Consider the following 16,013-nt stretch of genomic DNA (forward strand, 5'->3'; position numbering starts at 1 on the left):
GCTGTTATTGAACTGAGCTTGGTTTCTTTTGCCTCGCTCCTCCTATTGGGCGGGGGCTTTGCATGTTTCTCCTGCTATTGGGCTTGGATGGTGTGCTGACCATTCCTTCTTCCTGATGTTGTCCTCTCATCTCCCCCTTGAGGCTCTGCTTGTTGGTTAGTTTTTTTTTCTCTGTACCTACAGAATTTGTCTTTTATGTCAGTTCTCTTATTTTGGGCCTCCTCTCTGGCCTACGGGTCAGTGGTTCTCTGTTGTCTCTCTTTTGTCCTCTACCTCTTTCTTTTCCCCTCTACTTTAAGTGTTTTTTGTCGTCTGTTTTGTCTCTTGTCCTGTGTCTTCCCCTGTCTCCCCCTCCCTTATCTCCTCTTTGCTCTTTCAGGCCTTTTGGGACCAGATCTCTCCTGTATTCCTGTTACTTCAGAGATTTCCTCCCACGTGCTGCGGTTCCTTCTGTGAGATGGGGTAAGTGCCTCTTTACATTAGCTCTTCCTCCTTCCAGTTCCCCTTCATGGTCCAGTGTGTTTCTTTAAATGTGAAGGGCTTGAACTCCCTATCTAAGCGATGCTTGGTGCTGCGGGAGTTGTCCTTTCTGAAGACTGATATAGCCTTCCTCCAGGAAACCCACTTTGACCATATGGGAACTTTCCAGTTTCTCCAACACCTTTATCCTCCAACTTTTTCTGCTGTTTCTGATAGGAAGGCAGCGGGAGTCGCTATTTTGAGTTCTTGTTCATGCCCAGTACGGGTCACCTCCTCTTTTTTTTAAATCCAGGGGGGCGTTAGGTGATAGTCAAGGGTTTCCTTGAGGGTAAGCCTGAAAAGTCTATGCTCCTAATTCCTCTCAGATTCCCTTCTTGCGCAGGGTCCTCTCCAGACTTCAGAAGTATCCTCCATTTAATTGGTAGTGTTGCCCGCGAATATTCGCAATGCGAATTCTATTCGCGAATATCGCATAGTCGCGAATTTGCGAATATTCACGAATATAGCACTATATATTCGTAATTACGAATATTCGTTTTTTTTTTCACAGTACACATCACAATGATCACCCCTCTCTGCTTCCAGCTTGTGTGGTGTAAAGAAGGCTCTAATACTACTGTGTGAGACTGGCGTGCGAATTTTCGCATATGCGAATTTTCACTTATGCTAATTTTTGTATATGCTAATTTTCACATACGCGAATTTTCGCATATGCGAAAATAAAATGCAAATATTACAGATATGCGAATTTAGCGAATATATGACGAATCGCAAATTCGAATATGGCCTATGCTGCTCAACACTATTGCTTGGTTCCTGAAAGGGGATTTTAACTTAATTTTCTCTTTTTTACTAGACCACCATTCTCTATTGGCTACTTCTCCACCTCTGGCCCAGTTGCAACTCGCGACGACTTTCCGCAGTCTTATTCGCTTGTCTTCCCTATATGATCTTTGGCGCATTAACCATCCGCTGGATCGGTCCTTTTTGAATCGGTCCTTTTTTCCCCATCCTCACCGGTCCCATATCCGCATTGACTACTTTTTAGCTAACCTGCTGATGGCCCGTATGCCATCATGGGCGTCCTTGAAGCCGATCTCTTGGTTTGATCATGGACCGGTTCTTGTCTCTTTCCTGCCTCGCTCTTCCCCACTCAGGCGCTGTTACTGGCAGCTGAATGTTTCCCTTCTTAAATCTCTGCCCTCCTCGGATTCGATCCAGGCCTGTATTTCAGAGTATTTTACCAATAAGGCTCAGTGTAGTCCCTGGCTACCCTTTGGAAAGCCCATAAATCTGTAGTGCAGGTTCATAGCTTTGCTCTGGGAATCACCCCTGAAGAAGGATGTTTTGGCTCGCTCCTGAGATCTTAAGGCAGAGATTCGTATATTAGAGGCATTATTCCTCTCCTTGCCCTCCCTTTCGGTCCCGCGAAGGCTGGTGGCTGCCCGGGCGTGACTGGTGGAGCATTTCCTCCTTTATGCTAAGCAGGGTTTTTTTGAACATGGTAATAAGGCCCACACTATGTTAGCTCAGCACCTCCATGACCGTACTGCAGCCCAGTCTCCCTCAGCTCTCAGGGAGTCCTCTGGCACTCTTCACTATCACCCGGATGATATCTACCATTTCTTTTTAGAACATTATCATAAACTCTGTCCCCTATCATATTTTACATTCCTTTCTGTCGACCTGTGACCTTCCTTCCCTGTCGGCTACTGATGGAGCATATTTAAATGCTCAAAACACCTTGCTGGAGCTTCAGGAGGCGGTTAAGTCCCTTTTTTCGAGGCGCTCTCAACTTCTTCCTAAATTTTATACAAAATGTAGGGGAGGCTCTTATCACCTAGTGACCTGGGACCTGAGCAACTGAAATAACACCTATACCCACGGTGTTGAAAAATTGCAATAGACTATAAATGGAAATTGAGGCTCAGGGTCAATGAATGTATGATAAAAATAGGTTTATTGGAATATAATATATGATTAAAGAGTGTGCCGAACCTCACAGAACCCTTGTGGATCAGCAAATACACAATATAAAATCACAATCAATATAAATATAATACGGCAACATTCCCTGTGACTATTTGTAATCCAATATATAGGTTTGGCTCTTTGTGTTTCTGACTGCACTGCGATGCCTCTACTCCTATCCTACTGCCTCTATCAAACTTCCTTATGTGATTTCCTCTAGCTGTCCTCTTTATATTGGCACTCGACAGGGGTATCTGCTGTCTCCCCTGATTTTTGCTCTTTGTATTGAGCCTCTGGCTGCTCTAATCCGGGGAGACCCAGATATCTCGAGTGTGCGGCTGCATGATAGGGACTTCAAAATCAGTCTTTTTGCGGATGATGTTCTCCTTACTCTGACTCGTCCCCTGATGTTTCTTCCTAACCTCTACAGGGTCCTGCATTCCTACAGGGTAGTCTCGGGCTATAAGGTAAACCTATCTAAGACAGAGGAGATGTCCCTTAATCTCCCGGTGTTTCTCTCCGCTCTTATTAACTTCCCTCCTTTGTTCCATGCCCTTAGGGCATCAATGGAGAAATGACAGTATATTTAGTTTTTTGGCCATATTGCGGCTGGTAACATGACGTAGTCAATCACATTCCCTGTGACTATTTGTAATCCAATATATAGGTTTGCCTCTTTGTGCAGGGAGCCGGCTGCTAGAGAGTATGTGGTCTCAATAGTATGCCGTGATGTTTAGAATGGACTTGTAGCAAAGAAACAATGTTATTAGGCAGGTGTTACAATGTATGCAAACAATTGGAAGAAGGGCTTAGTTCTCCTGAGAGGAGACCCGCTGCTATAAATTTTGCGATCTCAAATAATGCAGTAGGATTTAGTGGCCAAGCAAAGTGGGGGATTGCAGCGCTTCAAAAATACAGCATAGCTGTATACATAGTACCTGATGTAGCACTTGTGGTCCCAACTTCGTATAGATGGTAGTTGGCTGTTAGGGACACGGCTGTCTCAGAAGATACAGCAAAAATTGGTAGGTCCGTTCTGTAGCAGCACTGATGATTCCTAAACCTGTTCCCCTCTTTAACTCCTTCCTGGATGGGTGGGAGGTCCTGCAGTCGTTTTTATATTCCCTGATCACTGTCATTCCTAAGGGTCCTCATGATTGTTCCAGCTATCGGCCCAACTCTCTCCTTAATTCTGGTTTAAAGTTTTTTGCAAATGTTTTGGCTAACCGTCTGTGCTGTTTTCTTCCCTCCCTTATCCATAAGGAAAAAGTGGGATTTATCCCTGTTCATAAGGGTCGGGATAACACTAGGAAAGTGGTGGGTCTAATACATTTGGTCAATCGGCGCTCGAAGCCTGCTTTGGTGCTTAGCCTCGGCGAGTAAAAGGCCTATGATACGCTAGGTTGACCCTTTTTATTTGCTACTCTCCAGAGATTTAGAATTACAGGGAAGTTTCTGACTGCACTGCGATGCCTCTACTCCTATCCTACTGCCTCTATCAAACTTCCTTATGTGATTTCCTCTAGTTGTCCTCTTTATATTGGCACTCGACAGGGGTATCTGCGGTCTCCCCTGATTTTTGCTCTTTGTATTGAGCCTCTGGCTGCTCTAATCCGGGGAGACCCAGATATCTCGAGTGTGCGGCTGCATGATAGGGACTTCAAAATCAGTCTTTTTGCGGATAATGTTCTCCTTACTCTGACTCGTCCCCTGACGTCTCTTCCTAACCTCTACAGGGTCCTGCATTCCTACGGGGTAGTCTCGGGCTATAAGGTAAACCTATCTAAGACAGAGGAGATGTCCCTTAATCTCCCGGTGTTTCTCTCCGCTCTTATTAACTTCCCTCCTTTGCTCCATGCCCTGAGGGCGTCAATGGAGAAATTACAGTATATTTAGTTTTTTGGCCATATTGCGGCTGGTAACATGACGGACTTCCCAAACTGCTTTTCTTTTTTTAGACTTTATCGGTCCAGGTCCCGCTTGCTGCTGTCTGCTTGCTGCAAATGGCCATTTTTCATTTTATTTGGATGCCAAGTGGCCCAGTTTGACTATGTCTGTCATGATGGCAAATAGATCTGCGGGGAGTTTGCTGTCCCAGATGACACCAAGTATTATTGGGCTGCTCACCTCCACCATTTAGTGGCATGGTCCTTCTATCATGCTTATAGCAGATGAATGGAACTGGAAAAGCTCTGGTTGGCCCCTGTGCATCCCAACTCCCTTCTCTGGAGTCCTACCCCTTTTTCTACTCCAGTAGGTTCACTCTTAGGCCTTATGTCCTTCTCTCGTTTTGTGTGGGCATACTGTTCTGAAAAATATTGACTTTCTTCCTCCTCCTCCACTATCCAGTCCTTTCTATATTATCCCGACCTCTTGGATTGTTATGCTGATGTGGTTGACCCTCATACCCTCTCCCTGCTGCCCTTTGACCAATTAGTGTCCAGGAATGGCCTTCCCTCCTCTGAATGGCTGCATCATCTGCAGCACACTCATTTTATGGCCTCCAGGTTGGGTTCAATGGTGGTTTCATTGCCCACGAGCTTTGAACTGTTATGTCGCCAGGGCCCGCAGTCAGGTGTCGGGCATTTTGAGTACTTTCAGAGCTGAAGTAAATTAGTGTGGGCTAGTGTGTAAAGGACAGGAGCTGCGACTTTTGTGCGACTTTCAGAGAAAAGTCTCACATCATGAATCGATCACCACTGCATAAAACTAGTCTAAAGCACTGCACATGGTAGTTCACTTTCAGATATGATCTATAGCAAAAGTTGCACATAACTAACAGGAGAAGTGACTGAGACTTTTGATGCAAAAAAAAAACAAAAAACGCTAAAACGCTTGATGAATTCCCCTCATTGTCCTTGCCGCAAAAACACTGATCCCAAAATTTTGGAGGAAAACTACTATTTGCTGGCTCGTTTTTGTGTGTTCCGGTCCCTTGAATCCCTTTCTGAATATCCCTTGAGCCTCTCTGAATAATTGGCTTTCAACAAGCGCCCCAAGTGGGAATCGAAAATTGAAAAAAGGACTGCAATTTCTGTTCTTTCAATACATGTTCTAGCTGGTGTAACTTAGGAGGCATTGGCCATAACATACCACAGGCAATCACCTGCAAAAGTACTTATGTTATTTATTACATCATATGCCCATGTAAAAGATTTTACATAGGAAAAGCAAAACGGCAACTGCGGACACATTTTGGAGAGTATATGTATATATATATATATATATATATATATATATATATATATATATATACCTTAAAAACTGGTCATGGAATTCCCAGATTATCAGAACATCTCTTTTAGAACCTGTGCAAGAAGGTAATAGACATACCCTATCGCTACAACGAGAGGCCCACTGGACATTGAGTTGTAATGCTCAGGGCCCTGCCAGCTTCAAGGATCGAGTAGATTTGTCCACGTTTCTTAGCTCCATATAATCTCTGTGCACTTTTCCATAGCTATTAAAGCCTATCTCTTTAAGAATAATAATATTATTTACATAATTATAGATTTTTTCACTATTTTGTATTATAGTCACTTTAATACTTACACTTATGCTATTGCCGAGCATCTTGTTTATGTGTTGCCATGGTTACTTTCTAGAGACACATGATTTAAGCATGCAGTGCGATCATGTGAACTTGAAGCCAGAAGAAGCAAGGAGTACCGTGCAAAACGGCTGGCATTGCCTACGAGCGCTTTGGTGTGGTCCATGGATACCTCCCGGTGACTTCAGCCTCCAGGATCGGAAGGCACTTTGTAATCGGAGAGTGCACGTAATTACTCTTTAGTGGTTTATGTAATACTGTACGGCTCAGAAGGGAAGGAGCGACAATGAGCTTTTGGAGAGCGAATTTTGCTGAAAAGGTTTTTGGGAGGCATGTCACATTTAGGAAGCCCCCATGGTGCCAGAACAGCAAAAAAAAAAAAAAAAAAAAAATAATAATAATATATATATATATATATATATATATATATATATATATATGGCATACTTTTTGGGAAACTACACCCCTCAAGGAATGTAACAAGGGGCACAGTGAGCCTTAACCCCTTAACGACGCAGGACGTATATTTACGTCCTGCGCCGGCTCCCGCGATATGAAGCGGGATCGCGCCGCGATCCCGCATCATATCGCGTCGGTCCCGGCGCTAATCAACGGCCGGGACCCGCGGCTAATACCACACATCGCCGATCGCGGCGATGTGCGGTATTAACCCTTTAGAAGCGGCGGTCAAAGCTGACCGCCGCTTCTAAAGTGAAAGTGAAAGTGACCCGGCTGCTCAGTCGGGCTGTTCGGGACCGCCGCGGTGAAATCGCGGCGTCCCGAACAGCTGATCGGACACCGGGAGGGCTCTTACCTGCCTCCTCGGTGTCCGATCGACGAATGACTGCTCCGTGCCTGAGATCCAGGCAGGAGCAGTCAAGCGCCGATAATGCTGATCACAGGCGTGTTAATGCACGCCAGTGATCAGCATTAGAGATCAGTGTGTGCAGTGTTATAGGTCCCTATGGGACCTATAACACTGCAAAAAAAATGTAAAAAAAAAGTGTTAATAAAGGTCATTTAACCCCTTCCCTAATAAAAGTTTGAATCACCCCCCTTTTCCCATAAAAAAAATAAAACAGTGTAAAAAAAATAAAAAATAAACATATGTGGTATCGCCGCGTGCATAAATGTCCAAACTATAAAAATATATCATTAATTAAGCCGTACGGTCAATGGCGTACGCGCAAAAAAATTCCAAAGTCCAAAAAAGCGTATTTTGGTCACTTTTTATATCATTAAAAAATGAATAAAAAGTGATCAAAAAGTCCGATCAAAACAAAAATCATACCGATAAAAACTTCAGATCACGGCGCAAAAAATGAGTCCTCATACCGCCCCGTACGTGGAAAAATAAAAAAGTTATAGGGGTCAGAAGATGACATTTTTAAACGTATAAATTTTCCTGCATGTAGTTATGATTTTTTCCAGAAGTGCCACAAAATCAAACCTATATAAGTAGGGTATCATTTTAACCGTATGGACCTACAGAATAATGATAAGGTGTAATTTTTACCGAAATATGCACTGCGTAGAAACGAAAGCCCCCAAAAGTTACAAAATGGTGTTTTTTTTTCGATTTTGTCGCACAATGATTTTTTTTTCCGTTTCGCCGTGCATTTTTGGGTAAAATGACTAATGTCACTGCAAAGTAGAATTGGCGACGCAAAAAATAAGCCATAATATGGATTTTTAGGTGGAAAATTGAAAGGGTTATGATTTTTAAAAGGTAAGGAGGAAAAAACGAAAGTGAAAAAACGGAAAAACCCTGAGTCCTTAAGGGGTTAATACCCGACAGGTGATTGACGAACTTTCATTAAAGTGGGACGTGAAAATGAAAATTTAGATTTTTAACACTAAAATGCTGGTGTTACCTTAAACTTTTCATTTTCACAAGGTGTAATAGGAAAAAATGCCCCCCAAAATTTGTAACCCCATTTCTCTCCAGTAAGGAAATACCTCATATAGTTGCATAGTTACATATAGTTAGTACGGTCGAAAAAAGACATATGTCCATCAAGTTCAACCAGGGAATTAAAGGGTAGGGGTGTGGCGTGATATTGGGTAAGGGATGGTATTTTATATTTCTTCATAAGCATTAATGTTATTTTGTTCCAGGAATGTATCTAATCCTGTTTTAAAGCTGTTAATATTTCCTGTTGTGACCAGTTCCTGAGGTAGACTGTTCCATAAGTTCACAGTTCTCATGGTAAAGAAGGCATGTCGCCCCTTGAGACTAAACTTTTTCTTCTCCAGACGGAGGGAGTGCCCCCTCGTCCTTTGGGGGGGTTTAACCTGGAACAGTATTTCTCCATATTTTTTGTATTAATATACTTATATACGTTTATCATATCCCCCCTTAAACGTCTCTTCTCAAGACTAAACAATTGTAACTCCTTTAATCGCTCCTCATAGCTAAGATGTTCCATGCCCCATATTAGTTTAGTCGCGCGTCTCTGCACCCTTTCCAGCTCCACAGTGTCCCTTTTATGGACAGGCAACCAAAACTGAACAGCATATTCCAGGTGAGGCCGTACCAATGCTTTATAAAGGGGGAGTATTATGTCCCTGTCCCTTGAGTCCATGCCTCTTTTGATACATGACAGTATCCTGCTGGCTTAGGAAGCAGCAGCCTGACATTGCATGCTATTCTGTAGTCTGTGATCTACAAGTACACCCAGATCCTTCTCTACCAGTGACTCTGCAAGTTTAATCCCCCCTAAGACATACGACGCATGCAGGTTATTAGTACCCAGATGCATAACTTTACATTTATCCACATTGAACCTCATTTGCCAAGTGGATGCCCAGACACTTAGTCTATCCAAGTCATCTTGTAACTTATGCACATCCTGTATAGACTGTACCGTGCTACAAAGCTTGGTGTCATCTGCAAAGACAGAAACAGAGCTGTTAATACCATCCTCTATATCATTGATAAATAAATTAAACAACAGCGGGCCCAGTACTGAACCTTGGGGTACACCACTAATTACCGGGGACCAATCAGAGTACGAATCATTGACCACCACTCTCTGGGTACGATCCATGAGCCAGTGTTCAATCCAGTTACTAAAATTTCCAAACCCAAAGACCTTAACTTACCTGTCAGACGTCTATGAGGGACAGTATCAAATGCTTTAGCAAAATCCAGAAACACTATATCCACAGCCATTCCTCTGTCAAGGCTTCTACTCACCTCTTCATAAAAGCAAATTAGATTGGTTTGACAACTTCTATCCTTAGTAAACCCATGCTGGCTATCACTTATAATACTATTATCCCCTATGTATTCCTGTATGTAATTCCTTATAAGTCCTTCAAACAATTTACCCACAATGCACGTTAAACTTACCGGTCTATAGTTTCCTGGGGAAGACCTAGAGCCCTTTTTGAAGATTTGCACCACATTCGCCTTGCGCCAGTCCCTTGGCACAATACCAGACACCAGTGAATCTCTAAATATCATGAACAGGGGTACAGATATTACTGAACTTACCTCTCTAAGAACTCTTGGGTGCAATCCATCTGGCCCTGGAGATTTGCTTACATTTATATTACTTAACTTACCTTGTACCATCTCTACATTAAGCCAGTTCAGTACATTACATGATGTGTTACCAGCACTGACCTGGCCAATGTCAGCTCCTTTTTCCATAGTGTATACAGAACTAAAGAACCCATTCAGTAGCTCCGCTTTCTCTTTATCGCCTGTGACAACCTCCCCATTGTCATTATTAAGGGGTCCTACATGCTCTGTCCTTAGTTTTTTTGCATTTATATATCTAAAAAAATATTTAGGATTAGTTTTGCTTTCTTTGGCCACCTGTCTCTCGTTTTGAATTTTTGCTGTTTTTATTACATTTTTACAGATTTTATTAAGCTCTTTGTACTGTTTAAATGTTATAGCTGACCCATCAGATTTGAATTTTTTGAAGGCTATTTTTTTGTTGTTTATTGCTCTTTTAACATCATTTGTCAGCCATGTAGGATTTAGTTTTAATTGTTTATATTTGTTCCCCTTTGGTATATATTTAGATGTATAGTTATTTAGAGTTGATTTAAAGATGTCCCATTTACCTTCTGTATCAGTATTTGAGAACATCTCCCCCCAGTCTATGTCCTGTAGTGCAGCCCTCAGCCCAGGGAAGTTTGCCTTTTTAAAGTTATATGTTTTTGCCTTCCCCGTCTGTCTTTGTTTTCTACATTTTAAGTCAAAAGTAACTATATTGTGGTCGCTATTGCCAAGGTTTTCCCGCACAGTTACATTACCAACCGGCTCTGCGTTGTTGGAAATGATCAGATCCAACAAGGCATCACTTCTTGTTGGGTCCTCCACAAACTGGCCCATAAAATTATCCTGCAATAAATTTAATTGGAGAATTGTCGCCCCTTTGTAGTTTTAGCCAACCCCGGACCCCAATCTATATCTGGATAGTTAAAATCTCCCATTATTACCACTGTACCTGCCCGGGCGGCCCTCTCTATTTGTTTATGCAGCCAACCTTCTATCTCTTCAGTGATATTAGGGGGTCTGTAGATTACACCAAATATTATTTTTTCAGTATTTCCCTCCTTTTGTAATTCTACCCACAGTGATTCCACCTCCTCAGAATCATCACACACTATGGCATCGTTCACACTGACTTTCATACCACTTCTAACATACAGACAGACTCCACCACCTTTTCTGTTCATTCTATCTTTACGAAACAATGTTAACCCTTGCAGATTGACAGCCCAGTCATGCGAGGAGTCCAGCCATGTCTCAGTGACCCCAACTATATCAATATGTTCCTCCAGTATCAAGGCCTCAAGCTCCCCAATTTTATTTGCTAGGCTTCTGGCATTTGTGAACATACACTTTACATTTCCATCCTCTATGTTATTGGGGTTAATGGGATTCAAGGGTGTAAGTTTTATTTTCCTATGAAACCTATTCCTATTAACTATTCTAACCCTCACTCCGCTCCACCCCCAGGTACATTTATATGTGGATGTAAAGTGCCCTGTGGTTGCACTAGAGGGCTCAGAAGGGAAGGAGCGACATTGAGCTTTTGGAGAGAGAATTTGGTTGGAATTGAAGTCAGAGGCCATGTGCGTTTACAAAGCTCCCATGGTGCCAGAACAGTGGACCCCCACATTTGACCCCACTTCGGAAATTACACCCCTCACAGAATGTAATAAGGGGTGCAGTGAGCATTTACACCCCACTGGTGTTTGACAGATGTTTGGAACAGTGGGCTGTGCAAATGAAACATTACATTTTTAATTATTACGGACGACTGTTCAAAAAAATCTGTCACACACCTGTGGGCTGTAAATTCTCAATGCACCCCTTGTTAAATTTTGTGAGGGGTATAGTTCCCAAAATGGGGTCCACTGTTCTGGCAGCATGGGGGCTTTGTAAATGCACATGGCCTTCAATTCCAGTCTAATTCTCTCTCAAAAAAGCACATTTTGCTCCTTCTCTTTTGAGACCTGTAGTGTGCCCGCAAAGCACTTTACATCCAATTATTGGGTATTTCCTTACTCAGAAGAAATGGGGTTACAAATTTCGTGTGACTATTGCATCTATTACCCTTTGTGAAAATGAAAAATCTGGGGTAACACCAGCATTTCAGTGAACAAAAATCTAATTTTTCATTTTCACTTCCAACTTTAATGAAAATTTGTCAAAGACCTGTCGGGTACTAAGGCTCACCGTACTCCTTATTATGTTCCTTGATGGGTGTAGTTTCCAAAATTTTTTTCTCGGGACCACGGGACCGATATTCTTCCATTCCAGTGACCGTCCTCCGCCGGTGAGAACGGGTCTAGTGCGGGCTGCACTCCTCCAATCTGTGTCCCCCAGAATAGTGGGAAACAAGCGTCTACTGGTGTTGTGCCCACAGTACAACACAGAAAGGTGAGCAAACCTAACATAACAACTGAAAACACGAATCTGGAAACGGCTGCTCCCCCCCTTCCTTGGAGCCGACATCCATTTTTTATTTAATTTAATTATTTTCTTTTACACTCAGATTATCTATATATATATATATATATATATATATATATATATATATATATATTTTTTTTTTTTTACTACGCTTAGATGCGCATTGTGTCTCCTCTGTCTTTTTCTATATATTTCTGTTGACTGTGGACCGAATCACCGCTGGGTTTTTCGGGTTGCCCGCCAAGGGCCAGAGTTGTGACTACTGCGGCACTAGCAATTTTTCCTGGTTCCCCAAAGATGGAATATTTCTCCAAAAGACATACGGTCAGAGACCAACTTATTTCTGAAGTGACTGACACAACCCAAGAAAACAGAATGTATTCTGGGGATAACAATGACTGTATTAGGCAGGAATCTGCTGAAATGACAAAACTGTTTAATGATTTAGAAAATCATATGTTGGATGAACTACGCCATAGTGTGGACATCGATTTTCTTAACATATATCTCACAGAGAACTTGGCCCCGAGGGGGTTAAGATTAACTTTTGATCCCACCTTCAAAGAGGACACTGCATATGTACAGGAATGGGATACTTTGTTAAATACATGTTCAAATATGTTGATTGACCATATAAAAAACAAACGCAATAAACTGCACCAGGACATCACTAACAAGATAGAATCTATAATACATAAACTAGAGTCTCATTCACATAGGAAAGAATTCCACACACTTAACCACAATATATCTAGTCGAATTGCCAAAATACAAAAAGAAATCATCACGAAAAAAGCAGGCAAACTGGTGCGAGATAGAGGCGACAGAAATGAAGGGATTTACAGATGTTGGCATAAAAAGAACAATTCCACATCCAACACCACAATCCACCCTGCCCGAAGTGAATATGCGGATCCTGGAGCAGCTACAAACAGGGACCCATACACAGCCCGTACACCAGGGATACATAGATTCCACAAAAAACCTTTCAAACATCTTAAAGGAACATATACCCACAAAAAAAACCTGGCACAATTCTAAGAACACATACAATAAGAAACCAGCGACCCCACTCCACAACAACAAAAATAACAACACAAGGAGGGGCAATGAAACACAGAAAACACCTGCAAATCCAATCCCCCCTCTGATCCTGGAGGATCCCCTAAAGGACCTGAGAAGTACGGTCGAACAAATAAAGAAGAAATTAAAGGAGAACATCAATGCAGAGGCTGAAAATTTCACCCCCACAGTAATGTTCCTTTCTCCATCTCCCACTGAAGCCACGGATTTTTCTCTATTAGATGTCTCCATATGTCCCACCCCCATGCATAATGAGAGCTCTAATTTAAATTCCCTTTTAGAGAGTAATAAAAAGGACCAGGAATCGGAGAAAATATGCGCCCCGCTCCAACACTTGGTCCCATGCCACGCTCCACCACAAAACACATCAGGGATCACCCTGATTGATAATACAGAAGCAGGAAGAGGAGCGTCAGTCCCTTTTCTAAAACCCCTAAACAACAAAACATCAAAAGATGGAACTAAAGAAAATACAATACCGATAGACCAGAATGAGGTCGATTTAAACCCCGGAGAAGGTCCCAGTCAAAACCATCTTGACATTCCTGTCTCTTCCACACACGGAGAGTCTTTTTTAGGGGCCAGTCCTGCACGGCACAGGACTATCAAAGATTACTTCTTTGTAAGAAAACCAACAAAAAGAAAACTAGAAGAGGAACCAGAGGAGGAACAACGGCCAAATCTAGAAAGCTGCATCAAAAAAGACAGAAAATAAAAAATACTCCGAATAGAGGGGGAAAAAAGGATGAAGATTCTCTAATCAAGATTTTCAATCTATCCAACCACACTTTAGAAGTAGATGAAAAATCCCTTTTACAAAGGGGGTTGTCTTTTTGTCCACACTATAACACTATAATTCGTGCGGCCGACAAAGGAGGAAGCATAGTAATCCAAAATTACACAGATTACAACAAAGAAGCCAACCGGATTCTTGGAGACAATAACTACTATAAAACGATCAGCACAGATCCTTTTCCAAAATTACAGAAAGACATTCTAAGTCTTTTAAACAAAGCTCTGGAGGATAAAATCATATCAAAGAATGAAAAGAAATTTCTTTTTAATCCTAACCCTGGGATACTATATTATTACCATCTACCAAAAGTACACAAAGACACTCAAAACCCCCCGGGCAGACCCATCATTTCTGGGATACATAGTCCCACATGTAACATGTCCCAATATCTAGATAGGATATTGCAGGAATATGTGGCAGATCTACCAAGTTACCTGAAGAATTCAGATCAGCTGATCACCATCTTAAATGATACACCCTGGGAAGATGACATGGTTTTACTCACCATGGATGTAACGTCGTTATACACGAATATCCAACATGATCTTGGAATTCGATCCACCATTTCCTTTCTGGAAAAAGACAAAAACATCCCAAACGAACAGGTAATTTTCCTTACCAATTGTCTGAAATTCATTCTGATATACAATTTTTTCTCATACAATGGCACCCTATACCATCAAATAAGGGGGACGGCCATGGGGACCAGAGTGGCACCATCATATGCGAACCTCTTTATGGGTTGCTTTGAAGAACAGGTGATAAAAAAACATCCCCTGTATAAAAAACATGTTACTATATACAAAAGGTATATAGATGATTTGTTTTTATTATGGCGTGGCCACCCAGAGAACATCAAATCTTTTGTCACGGATATTAATACCAACCACTGGGGTTTGACATTCACCCCCGTTTTTTCCTCCACTTCAATTGAGTTTTTGGACCTCCACATCACCCATAAAGGGGATAGATTCATCACATCCACCTTTTTCAAGAAAGCTGATTCCAATAATTATATATCCTTTACCAGTGGCCACTATAAGAAGTGGAAACAAAACATCCCCTTTGGACAATTCAAGAGAGTAAGAAAAAATTGTACAGATATTGCCACCTTTTCCGAACAGTCCAAAATCTTAAAGTCCAGATTCATAGCAAAAGGATATCCGAAAGAATTAATTGAAAATGCATATGAAAAAACCTGTGCACTTACCCAAGAGGAATGTCTTGAGGCAACGGACCCGGGAGCCTTCCACCTACAAAAGAAAGAAAAAGAAAAGGAGAATGAGGAAAAAAACAGATGCAATTTCATCACCACATATTCAGCGGGTCAAACAAAAATCAGAAACATCATGAAGAAACATTGGGGAATACTACTAAGTGATGCACATCTAGGAAAAATTCTCCCAAAAAATCTGGGATTGACTTTCAGGCGGGCACCAACCATAAAGGGTATGATAGCCCCAAGCAATCTCATATGCCACAACAAATCCTCCCAGAAAAACGACAAAACTGGAAACGTGGGAACATACAAATGCAGAAAACCTAGATGCCTATGTTGCTTTACCATACGCCATAACCAAAAATGTTTTTCCAGTACCCATTCGGGTGAAACCTACCCCATCAAACATCTGATGACATGCCAAACGGAATATGTCATCTACCTCATAGAGTGCCAATGTGGTAAACAATATGTTGGAAGAACAACACAACCATTACATTTGAGATTGAATCAGCATCGTTCCAACATAAAGAAGAGATTCATGCACCATAGCCTATCTAGACATCTGAGCCTTATGCATGAGGGAAACATGACAGCCATATCCATAACCCCAATTGAGCACATTCCACCGGGAAAGAAAAATAGGTTTGAAATCCTGTCACGCAAAGAAATGTTCTGGATTTACAGCCTCCAGACATTACAACCACATGGCCTGAATGAAGCGGTGGAATTAATATCTTAAAAAGATGAGATAGTTAACAACTGGCACAACAACCACAACAAACAAACTGAATTAAAACAAAACAAACAGCTGATAAGTACACATCCATCCACCATGCGTATGGATGTGTGTGTATGTACATACACATTAAATAAATGTAATCATCCCTGTGTGGGGAAATGGGTTTGACGCCGGTCCCCCATCCAATAAGCAGCCAGGAGGACGGATGTGTGGACAGACGGTCGGTGCCTC

The 16,013-nt window shown here is 41.9% G+C and overlaps 1 long non-coding RNA gene across 1 annotated transcript in view; it reads right to left on the minus strand.

Annotated features, from left to right (window-relative positions):
* LOC130356083 (uncharacterized) overlaps nucleotides 1-15,076 on the minus strand; it is a 37,751-nt gene extending 22,675 nt beyond the window's left edge. The window contains exon 1 of the long non-coding RNA XR_008888772.1: nucleotides 15,032-15,076. This is a non-coding gene — a long non-coding RNA (uncharacterized LOC130356083). The remainder of the gene's footprint in view (nucleotides 1-15,031) is intronic.
* Nucleotides 15,077-16,013: the final 937 nt, after the last annotated feature.

The sequence above is a fragment of the Hyla sarda genome, chromosome 2 (assembly GCF_029499605.1).
Source record: "Hyla sarda isolate aHylSar1 chromosome 2, aHylSar1.hap1, whole genome shotgun sequence".
Classification (NCBI taxonomy): domain Eukaryota; kingdom Metazoa; phylum Chordata; class Amphibia; order Anura; family Hylidae; genus Hyla; species Hyla sarda.